Source organism: Lolium perenne, chromosome 5 (genome assembly GCF_019359855.2).
Source record: "Lolium perenne isolate Kyuss_39 chromosome 5, Kyuss_2.0, whole genome shotgun sequence".
NCBI classification, from domain to species: Eukaryota; Viridiplantae; Streptophyta; class Magnoliopsida; order Poales; family Poaceae; genus Lolium; species Lolium perenne.
In genome coordinates this window covers 185,184,847-185,207,410 of record NC_067248.2, presented here as the reverse complement: position 1 = coordinate 185,207,410, position 22,564 = coordinate 185,184,847, and positions in this window count along the sequence as shown.

Below are 22,564 nucleotides of genomic sequence, written 5' to 3'. Positions count from 1 at the left end.
AGAAGCCGAGGTTCATACCTCGAGGAAGTAAGAAATGGACTATAACTTGAGAAAGTGAGTAATATTTACTCAGAAGTACGAAAGCTCAAGTAAATCAAGCATAAAGAAGTTGGATGAAGAAAATACCATAGACCAAATACAACTCAAGGAGGCCAAAGACTGAAGTAGACTGACCATACCAAAACTAAAGTCTAGTTGAATGATTCCTTTCATGGAACCTAAAGAACACAAAATAGTTATAGGTATCAACTATAAACCATGATTGGATGGACTAAATGAGTCTAATCCATTCTTAAGAAAATAAACCATCATGACCATTTTCATGGTCAGTACTCTATCAAGTACCATTATTGCAGTTTTGATAGTAAGGGAAAACAAAGACCTATTTTATCAAATAGGAGAATGTTATCCAATTAGTCCTCAATTAAGATGTTAGGACAAAAAAAAAGTCCCATCATTGAATTTTCAATGAGAAAGGAAACAAGCTTATAGAGTTGGAAGAAATCAATGAAGCAAAGTAAGAACCATAGTTCGGAGACAAACCCTAATGGATTCCAGGAAGAATCTGGACAAGGGATATATTCAATTATATCTAGTGAGATCAATATGGAGTTCGAGAAAAGTTTAAGTCTGCATAAGTCAGAACCACACTCCGAAACGTGAGAGAGATCAAACTTCGAGGACGAAGTTTAGTTTAAGGGGCAGAGACTGTAATATCCCAGGTAATGGGGTTACAAAAATAGAGGAAACAGATGTGTGCATTGCATTCATGCATAGAAAATCTGGGGAATTTTCGCGCTTTAAAGTAAAACAGTCACAGTAACTGAAGTTTCACTTGATCTTGGTGGAATTGAAGTAGCTCATCAAGTCAAGCGCTATAAACCTCAGTGTGACCTTTGTTAAAACCTGTTTTGGGTAGAGATGATTTGATCTAAGGGGTTAGATCAAATGGAATTAAAATCAACACAAGAACTTATTAATCAAGGATCAACTATTTGATCTTATTAAAGATCACAACATGATATTCCTTGCCATAACATATGAACATCCATTTAATTGGAAATCAAGTAACAATAATTGGAGAAAACTATTCTTCACTTATCTTTTCCATGTCTTAAACAAATCCATGATCCTACCATGAACCTCATGGTATTCATATTATTTCATTCATGGAAACATAACAAGGAGATCCACTCTAGAAATATATATCCTCCTCTATTCCATATTATTGTACATCAAACCTAGAGAGGTGAGAGTTCTATATTAATTATCAGAGAAGTAATAACAAACCTTGAGCTAAACCTTGGATATACATCCAAGTATTCAAATCATCATCTCTAAGAGAAACCCTAGAATATTATCCAAGACAATTCCTAGAGAGATAAACCATTTATATTTAACATAGACATTGATGATCACATCAATCTCTATAGAGCCTAACCTCAAGTTAGTATTAAAGTCCTTCCCAAGTGAGAGAGCCCATTCATATCAATTCAAGCTTTACCTATTTCTGAATAAAGGAAAACCTTTGAACTATAGTATTAGGAGGTAAACCATTTCATCTTGGAGTGATGGGATAACCAAATACCAAGTGGAATAAGACTATATCCATGAATTAGGGAAATAAGGATTGGACTAATCCAACTAAGTTAGACAATTGAATCCTTAGCTTAGCTACCTAAATAAATATTAGGAGTACACCATAAACCCTAGAATAACTATTCCTATATGAGAGAACTCAAGTTATGGTGTTACACTCAAGTTAATGAGGCAACACTTGGACTTGGGAAAGAGAACTATCCATATACCCAGATGATTATATCATCATTCCCTGGAAAGAACCCTAAGAATTATCTCAAGCATTCTCCTGGGATATAAACTATTGAGTCAACCATAACTATGTCTATTCAAGAAACTATAAAAGAAAGTCTATATTTAGTTGATCAAGACAACACTTGATCTTGGGAGTGAGAAACCAAATTCATCAGAGATACCTTAGCAAGCCAAACCTTGATCATTATAAATTGAGTAATGATCATAAACCCTAAAAACTTGAGGTAAGGATATTAAGAACAAGTGGATCATGCCTAATCCATGACCATGCTTTGGAGAAATAGGAGAATAATCCAAGTGCTAACACTTATATGATTAGAAGATATTATTCACCACATGAAATCATAGGGAGATCACTAATAAGCAACACTAGGCTTATATATCAATTCCAACTTGTGAATCACTTGGTGATCATAAGTAGAACCCTGTCACATCTATATTCCATTTATTCCTCAAATAAAGTACCTAAGAAAACCTTAGAGTGAAACTCCATACTTTACATGATGAGAAACCATTAATCCATATGACCAAAGTTAACTATAAAAAGAACCATATCTACTTTAGTTACTATAACAGTGGATTAAGGATAACCATAGTGGAATCAAATAAAACTAATTCTTAATATCTTAGTAACTAAAGAAGAACATAAAATGTTAATAAAGCCACCATCTTATCATGGTTAGGGGAGATTAACCCTAGCACATGCAATATGGTGCCATTTTATCTCTATAACCAAGAATTAAACCTCAACCCTAGTTTATGTATCACTATGGTGATCATAATATAAACTAGGCCATAATGGAGATTCAAACCATGTGCAATCAGGAGAATATGATTAGAACCCTAATTGTTCATTAATTGAATCCTATGCTTCAATTATTAAACACAATAGACACCCAGTGTTAAAACCCTATAATTAAACCCATGTGTGGTTATCAACCACTTATCTTTATAATTAGAACCAAACCATGATAAGAGTAGTACCTACTCTAAGTATTTTAAGGTATTACTAAACTACCATATAAATACTACACTTGGAAGTAATTCAAGTAGAATTTCCAATTCATTATAACCTAGTTATGCACATAAAATAACACGCAAGTGATCACTTCCCAAATGGAAACCAAGTCTTAATACAACCTCTGAATTACTTTGAGTTGAAAGTATCAACATTAATAATTCCAAACAGAATTGATTCATAAGAAAAATAAAAATAAAAATATAAACTCATATCCAATTGCTATTTTGAATAAGCACATATGTATAAACTTCAATCAAATACAAAATACTTTCATCAAATAGGAGAGTGGTGTAATAATCATTGCACTAGCTCTTGATAGAATTAACATAATTGATAAGTCTGCAAAAAAACAACAAAGTTTTAATTTGAATTCAAAATAAGCAAAACCAAAAAGAGAAAAGAAAACAGAAAAGAAAACCAGAAAGAAAAGGGGGCTTACCTATCAGGCCACCGCAGCCCAGCAGCAGCCTACCTCCTGGCCCACACCGGAGCCCAAAAACCAGCCCAGCACCACGGCCCAAACCGCAGCCCAACACAGCCCACGATACCCCTTCGGATAAATACGAAGAGGACGAGGAGAGCTTCGTCTCCTTCGTCTCTGCGCCACAGGAGGACGCCACGGCGTCGAGCACCTCCACGTCCCGCGGTCGCCGCCGACTCTGTTGACCTCCAGCGCACGCCGGTGGTGGTATAAAAACGCGCGGAAGCTCAATTTTCCCTCTCTCTTCTTCACTATCCCCAATTCCGAAACCCTAGCTCACACCGGTCATGGTCACCGCCGTCAATGGGGACCTCCCCGAGCCTCGTGATGACGCGTAAAGCACACGCTCGTTGGGAACCCCAAGTGGAAGGTGTGATGCGTACAGCAGCAAGTTTCCCTCAGTAAGAAACCAAGGTTTATCGAACCAGTAGGAGTCAAGAAGCACGTTGAAGGTTGATGGCGGCGGGATGTAGTGCGGCGCAACACCAGGGATTCCGGCGCCAACGTGGAACCTGCACAACACAACCAAAGTACTTTGCCCCAACGAAATAGTGAGGTTGTCAATCTCACCGGCTTGCTGTAACAAAGGATTAACCGTATTGTGTGGAAGATGATTGTTTGCAGAAAACAGTAGAACAAGTATTGCAGTAGATTGTATTTCAGTAAAGAGAATTGGACCGGGGTCCACAGTTCACTAGAGGTGTCTCTCCCATAAGACAAACAGCATGTTGGGTGAACAAATTACAGTTGGGCAATTGACAAATAAAGAGAGCATGACCATGCACATACATATCATGATGAGTATAGTGAGATTTAATTGGGCATTACGACAAAGTACATAGACCGCCATCCAACTGCATCTATGCCTAAAAAGTCCACCTTCAGGTTATCATCCGAACCCCCTCCAGTATTAAGTTGCAAAGCAACAGACAATTGCATTAAGTATGGTGCGTAATGTAATCAACAACTACATCCTTAGACATAGCATCAATGTTTTATCCCTAGTGGCAACAGCACAACACAACCTTAGAACTTTCTCACTTGTCCCGGTGTCAATGCAGGCATGAACCCACTATCGAGCATAAGTACTCCCTCTTGGAGTTACAAGCATCTACTTGGCCAGAGCATCTACTAGTAACGGAAAGCATGCAAGATCATAAACAACACGTAGATATAACTTTGATAATCAACATAACAAGTATTCTCTATTCATCGGATCCCAACAAACGCAACATATAGAATTACAGATAGATGATCTTGATCATGTTAGGCAGCTCACAAGATCCGACAATGATAGCACAATTGGGAGAAGACAACCATCTAGCTACTGCTATGGACCCATAGTCCAAGGGTAGACTACTCACACATCACACCGGAGGCGACCATGGCGGCGTAGAGTCCTCCGGGAGATGATTCCCCTCTCCGGCAGGGTGCCGGAGGCGATCTCCTGGATCCCCCGAGATGGGATCGGCGTTGGCGGCGTCTCTGGAAGGTTTTCCGTATCGTGGCTCTCGGTACTAGGTTTTCGTCACGGAGACTTTTTATAGGGGGAAGGGCAGGTCAAGAGGCGGCACGGGGGCCCCACACTACAGGCCGGCGCGGCCAAGGGGGGGGCCGCGCCGCCCTATGGTGTGGCCCCTCCGTGGCCCCTCTTCGTCTCTCCTTTGGACTTCTGGAAGCTTCGTGAGAAAATAGGCCCCTGGGCTTTGATTTCGTCCAATTCCGAGAATATTTCCTTACTAGGATTTCTGAAACCAAAAACAGTAGAAAACAGCAACTGGCACTTCGGCATCTTGTTAATAGGTTAGTTCCAGAAAATGCACGAATATGACATAAAGTGTGCATAAAACATGTAGATAACATCAATAATGTGGCATGGAACATAAGAAATTATCGATACGTCGAGACGTATCAGCATCCCCAAGCTTAGTTCTCGCTCGTCCCGAGCAGGTAAAACGATAAATACGTATAATTTCTGGAGTGACATGCCATCATAATCTTGATCATACTATTTGTAAAGCATATGTAGTGAATGCAGCGATCGAAACAATGTATATGACATGAGTAAACAAGTGAATCATATAGCAAAGACTTTTCATGAATAGCACTTCAAGACAAGCATCAATAAGTCTTGCATAAGAGTTAACTCATAAAGCAATAATTCAAAGTAAAGGCATTGAAGCAACACAAAAGAAGATTAAGTTTCAGCGGTTGCTTTCAACTTGTAACATGTATATCTCATGGATATTGTCAACATAGAGTAATATAATAAGTGCAATAAGCAAGTATGTAGGAATCAATGCACAGTTCACACAAGTGTTTGCTTCTTGAGGTGGAGAGAGATAGGTGAACTGACTCAACATTGAAAGTAAAAGAATGGTCCTCCATAGAGGAAAAGCATCGATTGCTATATTTGTGCTAGAGCTTTGATTTTGAAAACATGAAACAATTTTGTCAACGGTAGTAATAAAGCATATGCATCATGTAAATTATATCTTATAAGTTGCAAGCCTCATGCATAGCGTACTAATAGTGCCCGCACCTTGTCCTAATTAGCTTGGACTACCGGGTCATCACAATGCATTGTTTTTACCAAGTGTCACAAAGGGGTACCTCTATGCCGCCTGTACAAAGGTCTAAGGAGAAAGCTCGCATTGGATTTCTCGCTATTGATTATTCTTCAACTTAGACATCCATACCGGGACAACATAGACAACAGATAATGGACTCCTCTTTTATGCATAAGCATATAACAACAATTAATAATTTTCTCATTTGAGATTTGAGGATTGTTGTCCAAAACTGAAACTTCCACCATGGATCATGGCTTTAGTTAGCGGCCCAATGTTCTTCTCTAACATATGCATGCTTAACCATATGGTGGTAGATCTCTCTTACTTCAGACAAGACGAACATGCATAGCAACTCACATGAAATTCAACAATGAAAAGTTGATGGCGTCCCCAGTGAACATGGTTATCGCACAACAAGCAACTTAATAAGAGATAAAGTGCATAATTACATATTCAATACCACAATAGTTTTTAAGCTATTTGTCCCATGAGCTATATATTGCAAAGGTGAATGATGGAATTTTAAAGGTAGCACTCAAGCAATTTACTTTGGAATGGCGGAAAATACCATGTAGTATAGGTAGGTATGGTGGACACAAATGGCATAGTGGTTGGCTCAAGTATTTTGGATGCATGAGAAGTATTCCCTCTCGATACAAGGTTTAGGCTAGCAAGGCTTATTTGAAACAAACACAAGGATGAACCGGTGCAGCAAAACTCACATAAAAGACATATTGAAAACATTATAAGACTCTACACCGTCTTCCTTGTTGTTCAAACTCAATACTAGAAATTATCTAGACCTTAGAGAAACCAAATATGCAAACCAAATTTTAGCATGCTCTATGTATTTCTTCATTAATGGGTGCAAAGCATATGATGCAAGAGCTTAATCATGAGCACAATAATTGCCAAGTATCACATTACCCAAGACATTTATAGCAATTACTACATGTATCATTTTCCAATTCCAACCATATAACAATTTAACGAAGGAGAAACTTCGCCATGAATACTATGAGTAGAAACCAAGGACATACTTGTCCATATGCTACAGCGGAGCGTGTCTCTCTCCCATAAAGTGAATGCTAGGATCCATTTTATTCAAACAAAACAAAAAACAAAAACAAACCGACGCTCCAAGCAAAACACATAAGATGTGACGGAATAAAAATATAGTTTCAGGGGAGGAACCTGATAATGTTGTCGATGAAGAAGGGGATGCCTTGGGCATCCCCAAGCTTAGACGCTTGAGTCTTCTTGATATATGCAGGGTTGAACCACCGGGTGCATCCCCAAGCTTAGAGCTTTCACTCTCCTTGATCATGTTGCATCATACTCCTCTCTTGATCCTTGAAAACTTCCTCCACACCAAACTCGAAACAACTCATTAGAGGGTTAGTGCACAATATAAATTGACATGTTCAGAGGTGACACAATCATTCTTAACACTTCTGGACATTGCATAATGCTACTAGACATTAATGGATCAAAGAAATTCATCCAACATAGCGAAAGAGGCAATGCGAAATAAAAGGCAGAATCTGTCAAAACAGAACAGTTCGTATTGATGAATTTTAAAATGGCACCAGACTTGCTCAAATGAAAATGCTCAAATTGAATGAAAGTTGCGTACATATCTGAGGATCATGCACGTAAATTGGCTTAATTTTCTGAGCTACCTACAGGGAGGTGGACCCAGATTCGTGACAGCAAAGAAATCTGGAACTGTGCAGTAATCCAAATCTAGTACTTACTTTTCTATCAATGGCTTAACTTGGCCCAACAAAACACAAAACTAAGATAAGGAGAGGTTGCTACAGTAGTAAACAACTTCCAAGACACAAAATAAAAACAAAGTACTGTAGGTAAAAACATGGGTTGTCTCCCATAAGCGCTTTTCTTTAACGCCTTTCAGCTAGGCGCAGAAAGTGTGTATCAAGTATTATCAAGAGACGAAGTGTCAACATCATAATTTGTTCTCATAATAGAGTCAAAAGGTACCTTCATTCTCTTTCTAGGGAAGTGTTCCATACCTTTCTTGAGAGGAAATTGATATTTTATATTACCTTCCTTCATATCAATAACAGCACCAACAGTTCGAAGAAAAGGTCTTCCCAATATAATGGGACAAGATGCATTGCATTCAGTATCCAAGACAACAAAATCAACGGGAACAAGGTTATTGTTAACGGTAATGCGAACATTATCAACTTTCCCCAAAGGTTTCTTTGTAGAATGATCAGCAAGATTAACATCCAAATAACAATTTTTCAGCGGTGGCAAGTCAAGCATATTATAAATTTTCTTAGGCATAACGAATACTTGCACCCAGATCACATAAAGCATTACAATCAAAATCTTTAATCTTCATCTTAATGATGGGCTCCCAACCATCCTCTAACTTTTTAGGAATAGAGGCTTCACGCTCTAGTTTCTCTTCTCTAGCTTTTATAAGAGCATTTGTAATATGATGTGTAAAAGCCAAATTTATAGCACTAGCATTAGGACTTTTAGCAAGTTTTTGCAAGAACTTTATAACTTCAGAGATGTGGCAATCATCAAAATTCAAACCATTATAATCTAAAGCAATGGGATCATCATCCCCAATGTTGGAAAAAATTTCAGCAGCTTTATCACAGTAGTTTCAGCAGTTTAGCAGCTTTCGAGCAGTTTTTCGCGCTTTGCATTAGAAGTGGAAACATTGCTAACACCAATTCTTTTATTAGTATGAGTAGGAGGTGCAGCAACATGTGTAGCATTAGCATTACTAGTGGTGGTAATAGTCCAAACTTTAGCTATATTCTTTTCTTTAGCTAGTTTTTCATTTTCTTCTCTATCCCACCTAGCACGCAGTTCAGCCATTAATCTTATATTCTCATTAATTCTAACTTGAATGGCATTTGCTGTAGTAGTAATTTTATTATGATGATTCTCATTAGGCAAAACTTTTGATTTCAAAAGATCAACATCAGCAGCAAGACTATCGACTTTAGAAGCAAGTATATCAATTTTCCCAAGCTTTTCTTCAACAGATTTGTTAAAAGCAGTTTGTGTACTAATAAATTCTTTAAGCATGGCTTCAAGTCCAGGGGTGAATTCCTATTATTGTTGTAAGAATTACCATAAGAATTACCATAGCCGTTGCCATTATTATAAGGATATGGCCTATAGTTGTTACTAGAATTGTTCCGGTAAGCATTGTTGTTGAAATTATTATTTTTAATGAAGTTTACATCAACATGTTCTTCTTGTGCAACCAATGAAGCTAAAGGAACATTATTAGGATCAATATTAGTCCTATCATTCACAAGCATAGACATAATAGCATCAATCTTATCACTCAAGGAAGAGGTTTCTTCGACAGAATTTACCTTCTTACCTTGTGGAGCCCTTTCCGTGTGCCATTCAGAGTAGTTGATCATCATATTATCAAGAAGCTTTGTTGCTTCACCAAGAGTGATGGACATAAAGGTACCTCCAGCAGCTGAATCCAATAAATTCCGTGAAGAAAAATTTAGTCCTGCATAGAAGGTTTGGATGACCATCCAAGTAGTCAGTCCATGGGTTGGGCAATTTTTAACCAGAGATTTCATTCTTTCCCAAGCTTGAGCAACATGTTCAGTATCTAATTGTTTAAAATTCATTATGCTACTCCTCAAAGATATAATTTTAGCAGGGGGATAATATCTACCAATAAAAGCATCCTTGCATTTAGTCCATGAATCAATACTATTCTTAGGCAGAGATAGCAACCAATCTTTAGCTCTTCCTCTTAATGAGAAAGGGAACAATTTTAGTTTAATAATATCACCATCTACATCTTTATATTTTTGCATTTCACATAATTCAACAAAATTATTAAGATGGGCAGCAGCATCATCAGAACTAACACCAGAAAAGTGCTCTCGCATAACAAGATTCAGTAAAGCAGGTTTAATTTCAAAGAATTCTGCTGTAGTAGCAGGTGGAGCAATAGGTGTGCATAAGAAATCATTATTATTTGTGGTTGTGAAGTCACACAACTTAGTATTTTCAGCGTTGGCCATTTTAGCAACAGTAAATAAAGCAAACTAGATAAAGTAAATGCAAGTAAACTAATTTTTTTGTGTTTTAGATATAGCAAACAAGATAGCAAATAAAGTAAAACTAGCAACTAATTTTTTTGTATTTTGATTTAGTGCAGCAAACAAAGTAGTAAATAAAACTAAGCAAGACAAAAACAAAGTAAAGAGATTGAGAAGTGGAGACTCCCCTTGCAGCGTGTCTTGATCTCCCCGGCAACGGCGCCAGAAATTTAGCTTGATGACGCGTAAAGCACACGCTCGTTGGGAACCCCAAGTGGAAGGTGTGATGCATACAGCAGCAAGTTTCCCTCAGTAAGAAACCAAGGTTTATCGAACCAGTAGGAGTCAAGAAGCACGTTGAAGGTTGATGGCGGCGGGATGTAGTGCGGCGCAACACCAGGATTCGGCGCCAACGTGGAACCTGCACAACACAACCAAAGTACTTTGCCCCAACGAAATAGTGAGGTTGTCAATCTCACCGGCTTGCTGTAACAAAGGATTAACCGTATTGTGTGGAAGATGATTGTTTGCAGAAAACAGTAGAACAAGTATTGCAGTAGATTGTATTTCACTAAAGAGAATTGGACCGGGGTCCACAGTTCACTAGAGGTGTCTCTCCCATAAGACAAACAGCATGTTGGGTGAACAAATTACAGTTGGGCAATTGACAAATAAAGAGAGCATGACCATGCACATACATATCATGATGAGTATAGTGAGATTTAATTGGGCATTACGACAAAGTACATAGACCACCATCCAACTGCATCTATGCCTAAAAAGTCCACCTTCAGGTTATCATCCGAACCCCCTCCAGTATTAAGTTGCAAAGCAACAGACAATTGCATTAAGTATGGTGCGTAATGTAATCAACAACTACATCCTTAGACATAGCATCAATGTTTTATCCCTAGTGGCAACAACACAACACAACCTTAGAACTTTCTCACATCGTCCCTGTGTCAATGCAGGCATGAACCCACTATCGAGCATAAGTACTCCCTCTTGGAGTTACAAGCATCTACTTGGCCAGAGCATCTACTAGTAACGGAAAGCATGCAAGATCATAAACAACACGTAGATATAACTTTGATAATCAACATAACAAGTATTCTCTATTCATCGGATCCCAACAAACGCAACATATAGAATTACAGAAAGATGATCTTGATCATGTTAGGCAGCTCACAAGATCCGACAATGATAGCACAATGGGGAGAAGACAACCATCTAGCTACTGCTATGGACCCATAGTCCAAGGGTAGACTACTCACACATCACACCGGAGGCGACCATGGCGGCGTAGAGTCCTCCGGGAGATGATTCCCCTCTCCGGCAGGGTGCCGGAGGCGATCTCCTGGATCCCCCAAGATGGGATCGGCGTTGGCGGCGTCTCTGGAAGGTTTTCCGTATCGTGGCTCTCGGTACTGGGGGTTTCGTCACGGAGACTTTTTATAGGCGGAAGGGCAGGTCAAGAGGCGGCACGGGGGCCCCACACTACAGGCCAGCGCGGCCAAGGGGGGGGGCCGCGCCGCCCTATGGTGTGGCCCCTCCGTGGCCCCTCTTCGTCTCTCCTTCGGACTTCTGGAAGCTTCGTGAGAAAATAGGCCCCTGGGCTTTGATTTCGTCCAATTCCGAGAATATTTCCTTACTAGGATTTCTGAAACCAAAAACAGCAGAAAACAGCAACTGGCACTTCGGCATCTTGTTAAATGGTTAGTTCCAGAAAATGCACGAATATGACATAAAGTGTGCATAAAACATGTAGATAACATCAATAATGTGGCATGGAACATAAGAAATTATCGATACGTCGGAGACGTATCACCTCGCCGTGAATGCCATAGGGATCGCCGTCCTCGACTTGATTCGTCTGCGCGAGGAATCGGGCCGGGGCATCCTAAATCAACCTCACTGAGCTCATCTTCTCCGCTCCCGGTCACCATCTCCGACGACGATGGAGTCGCCGTCCGGCCATCTCCGCCTCGCCTGAGACTCTCTTCGCGTTCATGGTGAGCTCCTGCACCTCGTAGACAGCTTCGCAACATCCCTAGTCCTCTGTATCGCGCCGTCGTCGTGGACAGGCGAGCTCCGCCGCGCGGCCTTGCCGTCGGGCAAGCGCCGGCGACCAATTGAGGGTGGCGCCACCACCTGTAGACTCCCCACGTTGCGTAGAATCACACCAGCATCATCGCGCGCTCGCACGTAGCCGGAACCTCGCCGCCGTTGCCAAATCCCGCCGGCCACCGTGCCCCAGTCACTTTTCCCCCAATTTTGACATAGTCAATGCCTACGTGGCTAATGGCCCACCAGTCATTGGCTGGGGGTACATTCTGCCCGGGTGACTTTAGCCCATTCGTTTTAAATTCTAAATTTCATTAATAGCTGAAACTTTGCAAATTTATAGGAAATTCATAAAAGCTCAGAAAAACACAAATGAGATATCAAAATTCTTATAAAAGAAAAAGCTATCCAATAAAAATATAAAATGAAATTTATATTTTTAATAAAAACTCAATTATTTAATACTTGTTATTAAAGCCTTATTTATTATTCTAAATTCAATTAAAAATTCAATAATTAGTAAAAATTTCCAGAAGTAAATAAAAACCAGTAGATAAATAAAGAAAACATTTAGACTAATTTTCTTTATTTGTTATTTTGTTAAATCATTATTAGAAAGATTTAAACCCTAATTAATAATTACCTTAATTATTAATTGTTTAAAAATAATAAAATGCCTAATTCAATATTATTTTTATTCCCTAGTTATTAATAACTTCAACTTTAAATTGAAGTTATTAATCATAGAACTACATGGTAAATAGCAAACCCCTAATTTCATATTGAATGATATTATAACCCTACCATTTCATGTGACTCCTAAAACCCTAAATTAATTAGGAACCCTAGTTCCATTATTACATGTGAACCCTAAATTACTTCTAAAACCTAAACCCTAGATCCTCTCATATAATCATGGTGTTCTAATTTTCATACATAGAACCATAATAGCAATTACATACTTGCCATGCCACATAAAATTGTAGGAGCCCTATTATCAATAATTGGTAGTCCATGTAGGCATACATATCCAACCTAGATGATCAAATAGGACCAACCCTAGTTCCTATAATTAGAGGCAACAACTTTAAATATCCATATTTATCAGCACACCAATGTGATGAACATTAGGAGCAATCATACCAAATCTTGAGCATTCCATAACCATACTCCACTAAACCTTATTAGTGTTGGATACTTATCCACCATCCTATTTAGGAGCCAAATATTCCTTACTTAATAGAACCAATAGTAAAACCTAAACCACCTCAACCCTAACTGATATACTTCTTATTACTTAAGAAGTATGTTCTTCAAAAGTTATTCTTTTAAAGTAAATAAAGAATCATCATCAAACCTGCTTATAAGGACCTATAAACCCTAGCCAGCTATCACCAACAAGGTATACCACCTTGATAGCAACTATTGGTAATTAAGATGTTTAGGCTTAATTCAACAGTACAAGCCTAGTAGCTGATGAATCCAACTAGGTTGTGATCCATTTACCACTTACTCCAGAAGCCAATTACAACCATAGTAAACCATAGAACTCCACAACCTTAATTATCATACTTGTTCTTTATTAAAGAACATGTTCTTCAAAAGTTATTCTTTTGAAGTATATGATAATTAACCATGCCATGTAGTGCTAAAACCAACCACTATTCATTACATGTTAGGATTATACCAAATGTTATAGTTGTGTGCTATTAATATTATTGTTATGATATATTACAGCACCTGTTTATGATACCATGTAACCACACCTTAATAAGAACCTTGTTTGTAAATCACTCTAAAAGTGCAACACACCCTGAATCAATCATTACAACTCACTGATCCTAAATCATCGGGGTTAGGTCACGCTTAGAGCGATTGCATCTCATTCTTATGCATTATTGCATCCTTGCCAATCTTTTAAACATCGTCCTTACCGGACGATGATGCTATTTCAGAATTTGGAGTTATTACGCATCGAAGACCTTGCCTGCATAATCTTGCAGTCAAGAAAGGCAAGTTCATCACTTGCTCATGTCATTTGAGTACTTTTATCAAATTACTTGCAAAGTACTATGATTATCACTATTGCATAAAAACCAAAACCACTATTTTCATAACTATGAATATGACTATGTGGTGGGCAATGGAACCATGGATTGTGTTGATATGGTGGAGGTTCCATTGCAAGGGTTTATATCCATCTAGGATTTAACAACAAATGTCGCCAGTGATTCTTGTGCCGTAATAACCGTGTTAACCATAAGATCTGAAATGGGACGGACTAGTCAATCGTATTTCCACCTCTTGTACATCAACGGATGCGCTTACCGTAGCAGTTGTATCTTGCGGAGCAACTTGTGGGTGGGGAACCCATTCTAAGTCCCCATGGTTATGCTGTGCATACCGTAGCGGTTGCGGCTTGCGGAACAACTTGAGGGTGGGGATCCCACTCTAATTCCCCACGGTAATGTGGTCTATGATGGGTTGCAGCTACCGGCGAAGGAGTTTGGTTCGATCCGAGACTGTTGTCATGGTCGGGGTCCGTCCTTAAATGGTGTAAGTGGACCGATGAGGACCCAGGGTTGCGGTTTGCAACAACGGGTGGGTGTGCGAGGTAGCGGAGGAATATGATTGGCTATGACCTTATACCGGGCCTCACACCATAGGAAGTGTGGACGAGAACATGACTCGGTTGGCACCAAGGTTAAGATCTCTTATGGGTAAAGCAACACACCTCTGCAGAGTGTAAAGAACCGTGACCTGTCACTCCCTGTTCCGGGATATGGAACTGCGAACGCTGCCGGAAAGGAGCTCCATGAAGTTCTAGTAAACCGGTGAAGGCTGACGGACATAGTTCTTCTGAATAAAAGCAACCTTTTGAAGAAATGGTTATGAAAACTTGCATTGGTATTAGACTTTCTGGTCTAATGATGTAGCTAGTGCATTAAACACCTCTTTCCTATAATGAACTTGTTGAGTACGCTCGTACTCATCCCACTCTTAAATCCCCTGCTTAGATATGAAGGCATCGAAGGAGGATCTACAGTGCAACTCGAAGGCCGAGGAGTCAACAACTACTTCAAGAGACAGGACCCTGTCAGAGGAGTTAGATACCACATACATCAAGGAGAAAACCTAGTTTAGCCATAGAAGGGAACTAGTTTCCTAAACTTAGCTCCTACTTAGCTAGAATCTATTCTTAGCCTCTATAGCTAGTTAAATACTCTACAAATAGAGTTCGTAATAGGATAAGACCACGAGTCGTTCTTCTGGAGTTTATTTGCAGTTTTACCTCATTGTAAAGTAGGAGGCTGTGTGGATCTTTTGTAAAGAGTCGATGTTGTAATTCTATAGACATGCCTTGGACCCGCATATGTTTCTGTTGTACCACTCTGAGCGATATAATACTAGTGGAATGTTGTTTCATTGGAGTTATATCAGACTTGCATACTACACCATACAGTGGTATGCCGGGTCACCACACCGCACCCCCTAAGTGGCCGGCCACCCCCTCCCAAACCCTAGCCGCCCCCCTCTCCTCCATAGCTCCCGCACGCTTACCGAAGCTCCGCCGGAATTCTCCACCGCCACCGACACCACGCCGTCGTGCTGTCGGATTCAAGAGGAGCTACTACTTCCACTGCCCGCTGGAACGGGAGGTGGACGTCGTCTTCATCAACAACCGAACGTGTGACCGAGTACGGAGGTGCTGCCCGTTCGTGGCGCCGTGATCAAGATCTTCTATGCGCTTTTGCAAGCGGCAAGTGAACGTCTACCGCAGCAACAAGAGCCTCATCTTGTAGGCTTTGGAATCTCTTCAAGGGTGAGACTCGATAATCCCCTCGTTGCTACCGTCTTCTAGATTGCATCTTGGCTTGGATTGCGTGTTCGCGGTAGGAAAATTTTTGTTTTCTATGCAACGTTATCCTACAGTGGTATCAGAGCCGTGTCTATGCATAGATGGTTGCACGAGTAGAACACAATGGTTTTGTGGGCGTTGATGCTCTTGTTATCTTTAGTTTGAGTACTTTGCATCTTTGTGGCATAGTGGGATGAAGCGGCTCGGACTAACTTTACATGACCGCGTTCATGAGACTTGTTCCTCGTTCGACATGCAACTTGTATTGCATAAGAGGCTTTGCGGGTGTCTGTCTCTCCTACTATAGTGAAGATTCAATTTACTCTTCTATTGAAAACATTAGTATCAACGTTGTGGTTCATGTTCGTAGGTAGATTAGATCTCTCTCGAAAACCCTAAACCACGTAAAATTTGCAAACCAAATTAGAGACGTCTAACTTGTTTTTGCAGGGTTTGGTGATGTGATATGGCCATAATGTGATGATGAATATGTATGAGATGATCATTATTGTATTGTGGCAACCGGCAGGAGCCTTATGGTTGTCTTTAAATTTCATGTTGAGTAGTTTTTCAAAGTAGTTGTAATAGTTGCTACATGGAGGACAATCATGAAGACGGCGCCATTGACCTTGACGCTACGCCGACGATGATGGAGATCATGCCCGAAGATGATGGAGATCATGTCCGTGCTTTGGAGATGAAGATCAAAGGCGCAAAGACAAAAGGGCCATATCATATCACATATGAACTGCATGTGATGTTAATCCTTTTATGCATCTTATTTTGCTTAGATCGCGACGGTAGCATTATAAGATGATCCCTCACTAAAATCTCAAGATAATAAAGTGTTCATCCTTAGTAGCACCGTTGCCAAGACTTGTCGTTTCGAAGCATCTCGTGATGATCGGGTGTGATAGAATCAACAAGTGCATACAACGGGTGCAAGACAGTTTTGCACATGCGGATACTAAGGTGGCCTTGACGAGCCTAGCATGTACAGACATGGTCTCGGAACACATGATACCGAAAGGTAGAGCATGAATCATATGGTTGATATGATGAACACTTTGAGTGTTCGCCATTGAAATCACACCTTGTCTCGTGATGATCGGACTTAGGTGCGGTGGATTTGGTTCGTGTGATCACTAAGACAATGCGAGGGATATTGTTTTGAGTGGGAGTTCACCTAGATTTTTAATTATGTTGAATTAAAATTTGAACTCAATTTGTCATAAACTTAGTCTAAACTTTTGCAAATATATGTTGTAGAGATGGCGTCCCCAATCAATTTTAACCAGTTCCTAGAGAAAGAAAAACTTAAGAGCAACGGTAGCAACGTCACCGACTGGTTCCGTCATGTGAGGATCTTCCTCTCTGGCGGAAATCTGCAATATGTGCTTGATGCACCGCTAGGTGACCCTCCTGCAGAAACTGAAACCGATGAAGTAAAAGCTGTTTACGAGACTCGGAAAACTTGGTACTATCAAGTTCAGTGTGCCATCCTGTGCAGTCTGGAATCCGATCTTCAAAAACGTTTTGAGCACCACGATCCTCATGAGTTGATGAAAGAGCTGAAAGCTATTTTTGAGACTCATGCGGCCGTGGAATGCTATGAAGCATCGAAACATTTCTTCAGCTGTATGATGGAAAAAGGCAGCTCCGTTAGTGAGCACATGCTCGCCATGACCGGGCATGCGAAGAAACTCAGTGACTTGGGAATAGTGATTCCTAACAGACTGGGGATTAATCGTGTCCTTCAATCACTGCCACCAAGTTACAAGAGCTTTGTGATGAACTACAATATGCAGAACATGAACAAGGAGTTACCTGAACTCTTTGGCATGCTAAAAGCTGCTGAGACTGAGATCAAGAAAGAGCACCAAGTGTTGATGGTCAACAAGACCACCAGTTTCAAGAAACAGGGCAAGTCTAAGGGAAAATTCAAGAAGGGTGGCAAGAAAGCTGCCACGCCTCCTGTGAAACCTAAGAACGGCCCTAAGCCTGATGCTGAGTGCTATTACTGCAAGGAGAAGGGACACTGGAAGCGTAATTGCTCCAAGTATCTGGCTGATCTGAAGAGCGGCCTTGTCAAGAAGAAGAAAGAAGGTATATATGATATACATGTTATAGATGTTTATCTCACTGGTTCTCGTTCTAGTACCTGGGTATTTGATACTGGTTCGGTTGCTCATATTTGTAACTCGAAACAGGAACTAAAGAATAAACGAAGACTACTAAAAGATGAAGAGACGATGCGCGTTGGAAACGGATCCAAAGTCGATGTGATCGCTGTCGGCACACTTCCTCTACATCTACCTTCGGGATTAGTTTTAAGCCTAAATAATTGTTATTTTGTACCCGCGTTGAGCATGAACATTATATCTGGATCTTGTTTAATGCAAGACGGTTATTCATTCAAGTCTGAGAATAATGGTTGTTCTATTTTTATGAATAATATCTTTTATGGTCGAGCACCTCAAAACAATGGCTTATTTCTGTTAGATCTCGATAGTAGTGATACGCATATACATAACATTGATGCTAAGCGAATTAAATTGAATGATAATTCTACTTATATGTGGCACTGTCGTCTTGGTCATATTGGAGTGAAACGCATGAAGAAACTCCATACCGATGGATTACTTGAATCACTTGACTTTGAGTCACTTGATAGATGCGAAGCATGTCTAATGGGAAAAATGACTAAGACTCCATTTTCTGGTATGATTGAGCGAGCTACTGACTTATTGGAAATCATACATACCGATGTGTGCGGACCAATGAGCGTAGCATCGCGCGGTGGTTATCGTTATGTTCTAACCTTCACAGATGATCTGAGTAGATATGGGTATATCTATTTCATGAAACATAAATCCTAAACTTTCGAGAAGTTTAAGGAATTTCAAAGTGAAGTAGAAAATCAACGTAACAAGAAGATTAAATTTCTACGATCTGATCGTGGAGGTGAATATCTGAGTTATGAGTTTGGCATGCATTTAAAGAAATGCGGAATACTTTCACAATTGACACCGCCGGGAACACCACAACGAAACGGTGTGTCCGAACGTCGTAATCGAACTCTCTTAGATATGGTTCGTTCTATGATGTCTCTTACTGATTTGCCGTTATCATTTTGGAGTTATGCATTAGAGACAGCCGCATTCACTTTAAATAGAGCACCATCAAAATCCGTAGAAACGACACCGTATGAATTATGGTTTAATAAGAAACCTAAGCTGTCGTTCCTGAAAGTTTGGGGTTGCGAAGCCTATGTAAAGAAGTTACAACCGGACAAGCTAGAACCCAAAGCGGAGAAATGCGTCTTCATAGGATACCCTAAGGAAACTATAGGGTACACTTTCTATCACAGATCCGAAGGCAAAATCTTTGTTGTTAAGAACGGAACCTTTCTTGAGAAAGAATTTCTCACTAAAGAAGTGACTGGAAGAAAAGTAGAACTCGATGAGATTGCTGAATCTATACTCGTTGATCAGAGTAGCGCAGTACCGAAAGTTGTACCTGTACCGCCTACACCGGCAACAGAGGAAGCTAATGATAATGATCATGAAACTTCGAACGAGGAAACTACTGAACCTCGCAGATCGACAAGGGAATGTGCCACTCCTGATTGGTATGATCCTTGTCTAAATGTCATGATTGTGGATAACAATGATGAGGACCCTGCGACGTATGAAGAAGCGATGATGAGCCCAGATTCCAACAAATGGCAAGAAGCCATGAAATTCGAAATGGGATCCATGTATGATAACAAAGTATGGACTTTGGTAGACTTACCTGATAGCCGAAAGGCTGTCGAGAATAAATGGATCTTCAAGAGAAAAACAGATGCTGATGGTAATATTACTGTCTATAAAGCTCGACTTGTCGCAAAGGGTTTCCGACAAATTCAAGGAGTTGACTACGATGAGACTTTCTCACCTGTAGCGAAGCTAAAATCTGTGAGGATTTTGTTAGCAATAGCTGCATTTTTCGATTATGAGATTTGGCAGATGGATGTCAAAACGGCGTTCCTTAATGGAGACATTGAGGAAGAGTTGTATATGGTACAACCCAAAGGTTTTGTCGATCCTAAAAATGCTGACAAAGTATGCAAACTTCAGCGTTCAATCTATGGACTGAAGCAAGCATCAAGAAGTTGGAACCGACGCTTTGATAAGGTGATCAAAGACTTCGGGTTTATACAGTGTCATGGAGAGGCCTGTATTTACAAGAAAGTGAGTGGGAGCTCTGTAGCATTCCTGATATTATATGTAGATGACATATTATTGATTGGGAATGATATAGAACTATTAAGCAGTGTAAAAGGTTATTTGAATAATAGTTTTTCAATGAAAGACCTTGGTGAAGCATCGTATATATTAGGCATCAAGATTTATAGAGATAGATCAAGACGCCTAATAGGGCTATCACAGAGTACATATCTGGACAAGATTCTAAAGAAGTTTAGAATGGACGAAAGTAAGAAAGGGTTCTTACCTATGTTACCAGGAAAGGTTTTGAGTAAGACTCAAGGACCGGCTACGGCAGAAGAAAGAGAAAGGATGAGTAATATCCCCTATGCCTCGGCAGTAGGATCTATCATGTATGCCATGCTATGTACTAGACCGGATATAGCGCATGCTGTTAGTTTGACTAGCAGATATCAAAGTGATCCAGGAATGGAACACTGGACAGCGGTCAAGAATATCCTGAAGTATTTGAAAAGAACTAAGGATATGTTTCTTTGTTATGGAGGTGACCAAGAGCTCGTTGTAAGTGGTTACACCGATGCAAGTTGGAACACTGATCCTGATGACTCTAAGTCACAGTCTGGGTACGTGTTTATATTGAATGGTTGTAACACCCCAAATTTCAATAAAAAGAAAGTTAGAGAATTCCAGAAAGCAAATTTTCAAACCAACAAAAACTTTTTAATTTGCATATAGCACCATGCATAGGACTTGTGCATTTGATTGATATGCCATGATGATTGCTATTACTTTTATTTGAGATGCTCTAAAACCCTAATGTGATCATAGTAAGATCACCAACCAAATAAATCAAAGAGGGAGAAAATCCATTAATTGAAAAACCCTAAAAACCCTAACATATGCCCTATGGCATTTTTATAAATTTTGACCCTAGACCATTTTGGTCTTCACCAATAGTTGAATAATGTTGTTAAACACTTATTACAACTTTTGGAATCAAAGGATCACAATTCAAATGAAATTCAAACACAAATCCAGCTCACATATGATAATGGTCAAAAGTGACAATTATAGTCTGATCACTACTTTGAGCCATTGCCATTCAATTTTCCCAAACCAAATCTTGCTAACTCTTTGCACCATTTCAAAGTCAACATCAAGGTGAACAACTTTGGTAAAGATCACCATGCCAAAATCATCTTGGATCATGAGCAAGGCTCATCCAAAGTCACAACTTTTTAACATATGCAACATTCTCCACTTAGCCATTTTTGCCAATTCTTGAATTCTAATTTTTCCACCACCACCTCAAATCCTCTCTGGTCAATTACAACTTATATCAACACTCACATTTCAAAAAGATTCACCTTTTGAATATTTTCAAATTTGGATATTTTTGCAATTTACAAAATCGGGCACTATTTGCAACTATTGCAAATAGTGATTCTACTCAACCTAAACTACCCTAACCTACACCATTGTGTTCCCTGGTTCCCTCAAACACTAAATGTCACATAGTAACCCTACTGAGGAGTGGCTAGCTCACATGGGCATGGCATGCCGGCCATGGCGCCACCATGCCGAGCCACCCCTCCTCTCCTTCATCGCCACCCCTGCCCACCTTGTCCAACGCCGCCACCTCACCCTACTGGACCACCTAGCACCGGCCATGGTCGAGGAGAAGCTCGACAGCCGCCGGAACGCGCGCGCCCAGCACGGCGACGCCATGCCGGTGACGTCGCACATGGACATGCGCGCGGACGTCACAATACACGCGCCGCGCCACCACCTCGCTCTCGCCCTGGACCCGCTCTCGACGCCTTGAGCATCCACTCGCCACCTGGAAGCCGCCAGACAACACCTCGACCAGACCCTGGACCGACACCGCCGTGGACGGGGAAGAAGATCCCGCGAACGCCGGCGCCAGACATGGAAGCAACGCGAGCTATTCCGACGCTCCCCGACCAAGCTGTCGCTGCCAGTAGCATCGCATGGACACGTAGAGCACCGCTACACCCTCGCCTAGCTCGACCAGCCGCCGGAATCGCCGCGCCATGGTCGACTGCCACCCTGCCCCGCAGCACTCAAGCAATGCTATAAAAGGAGAGCTCCCCTGAGCAATCCAAGCACACCACCAGACTCCCCACCTCTCACTGCTTCTCAACCACCACTCCACCCATCGAATCCTCGCCGGAGCAAGCCCAATCGCAAGATCGCCGCCGCGGAAGCCCTGCAGCAATCGCCGGCGAACCAGGCCACCTCAGGCGACGCCACTGCTACCAGTCGCTTCGCCGTCGTCCACAACTTCACCGAGCATATTGCCAACCCTAGCTGGAGCCACCGTAAGCCCTCCGACCCCCTACCTGAGCCGCCGGCGAACTTCTCTCTCGCCGGCGGGACGATGAACCACGGCCGTTAGATCTCGATCTAATCCAACGCACCACACTCGCCCATA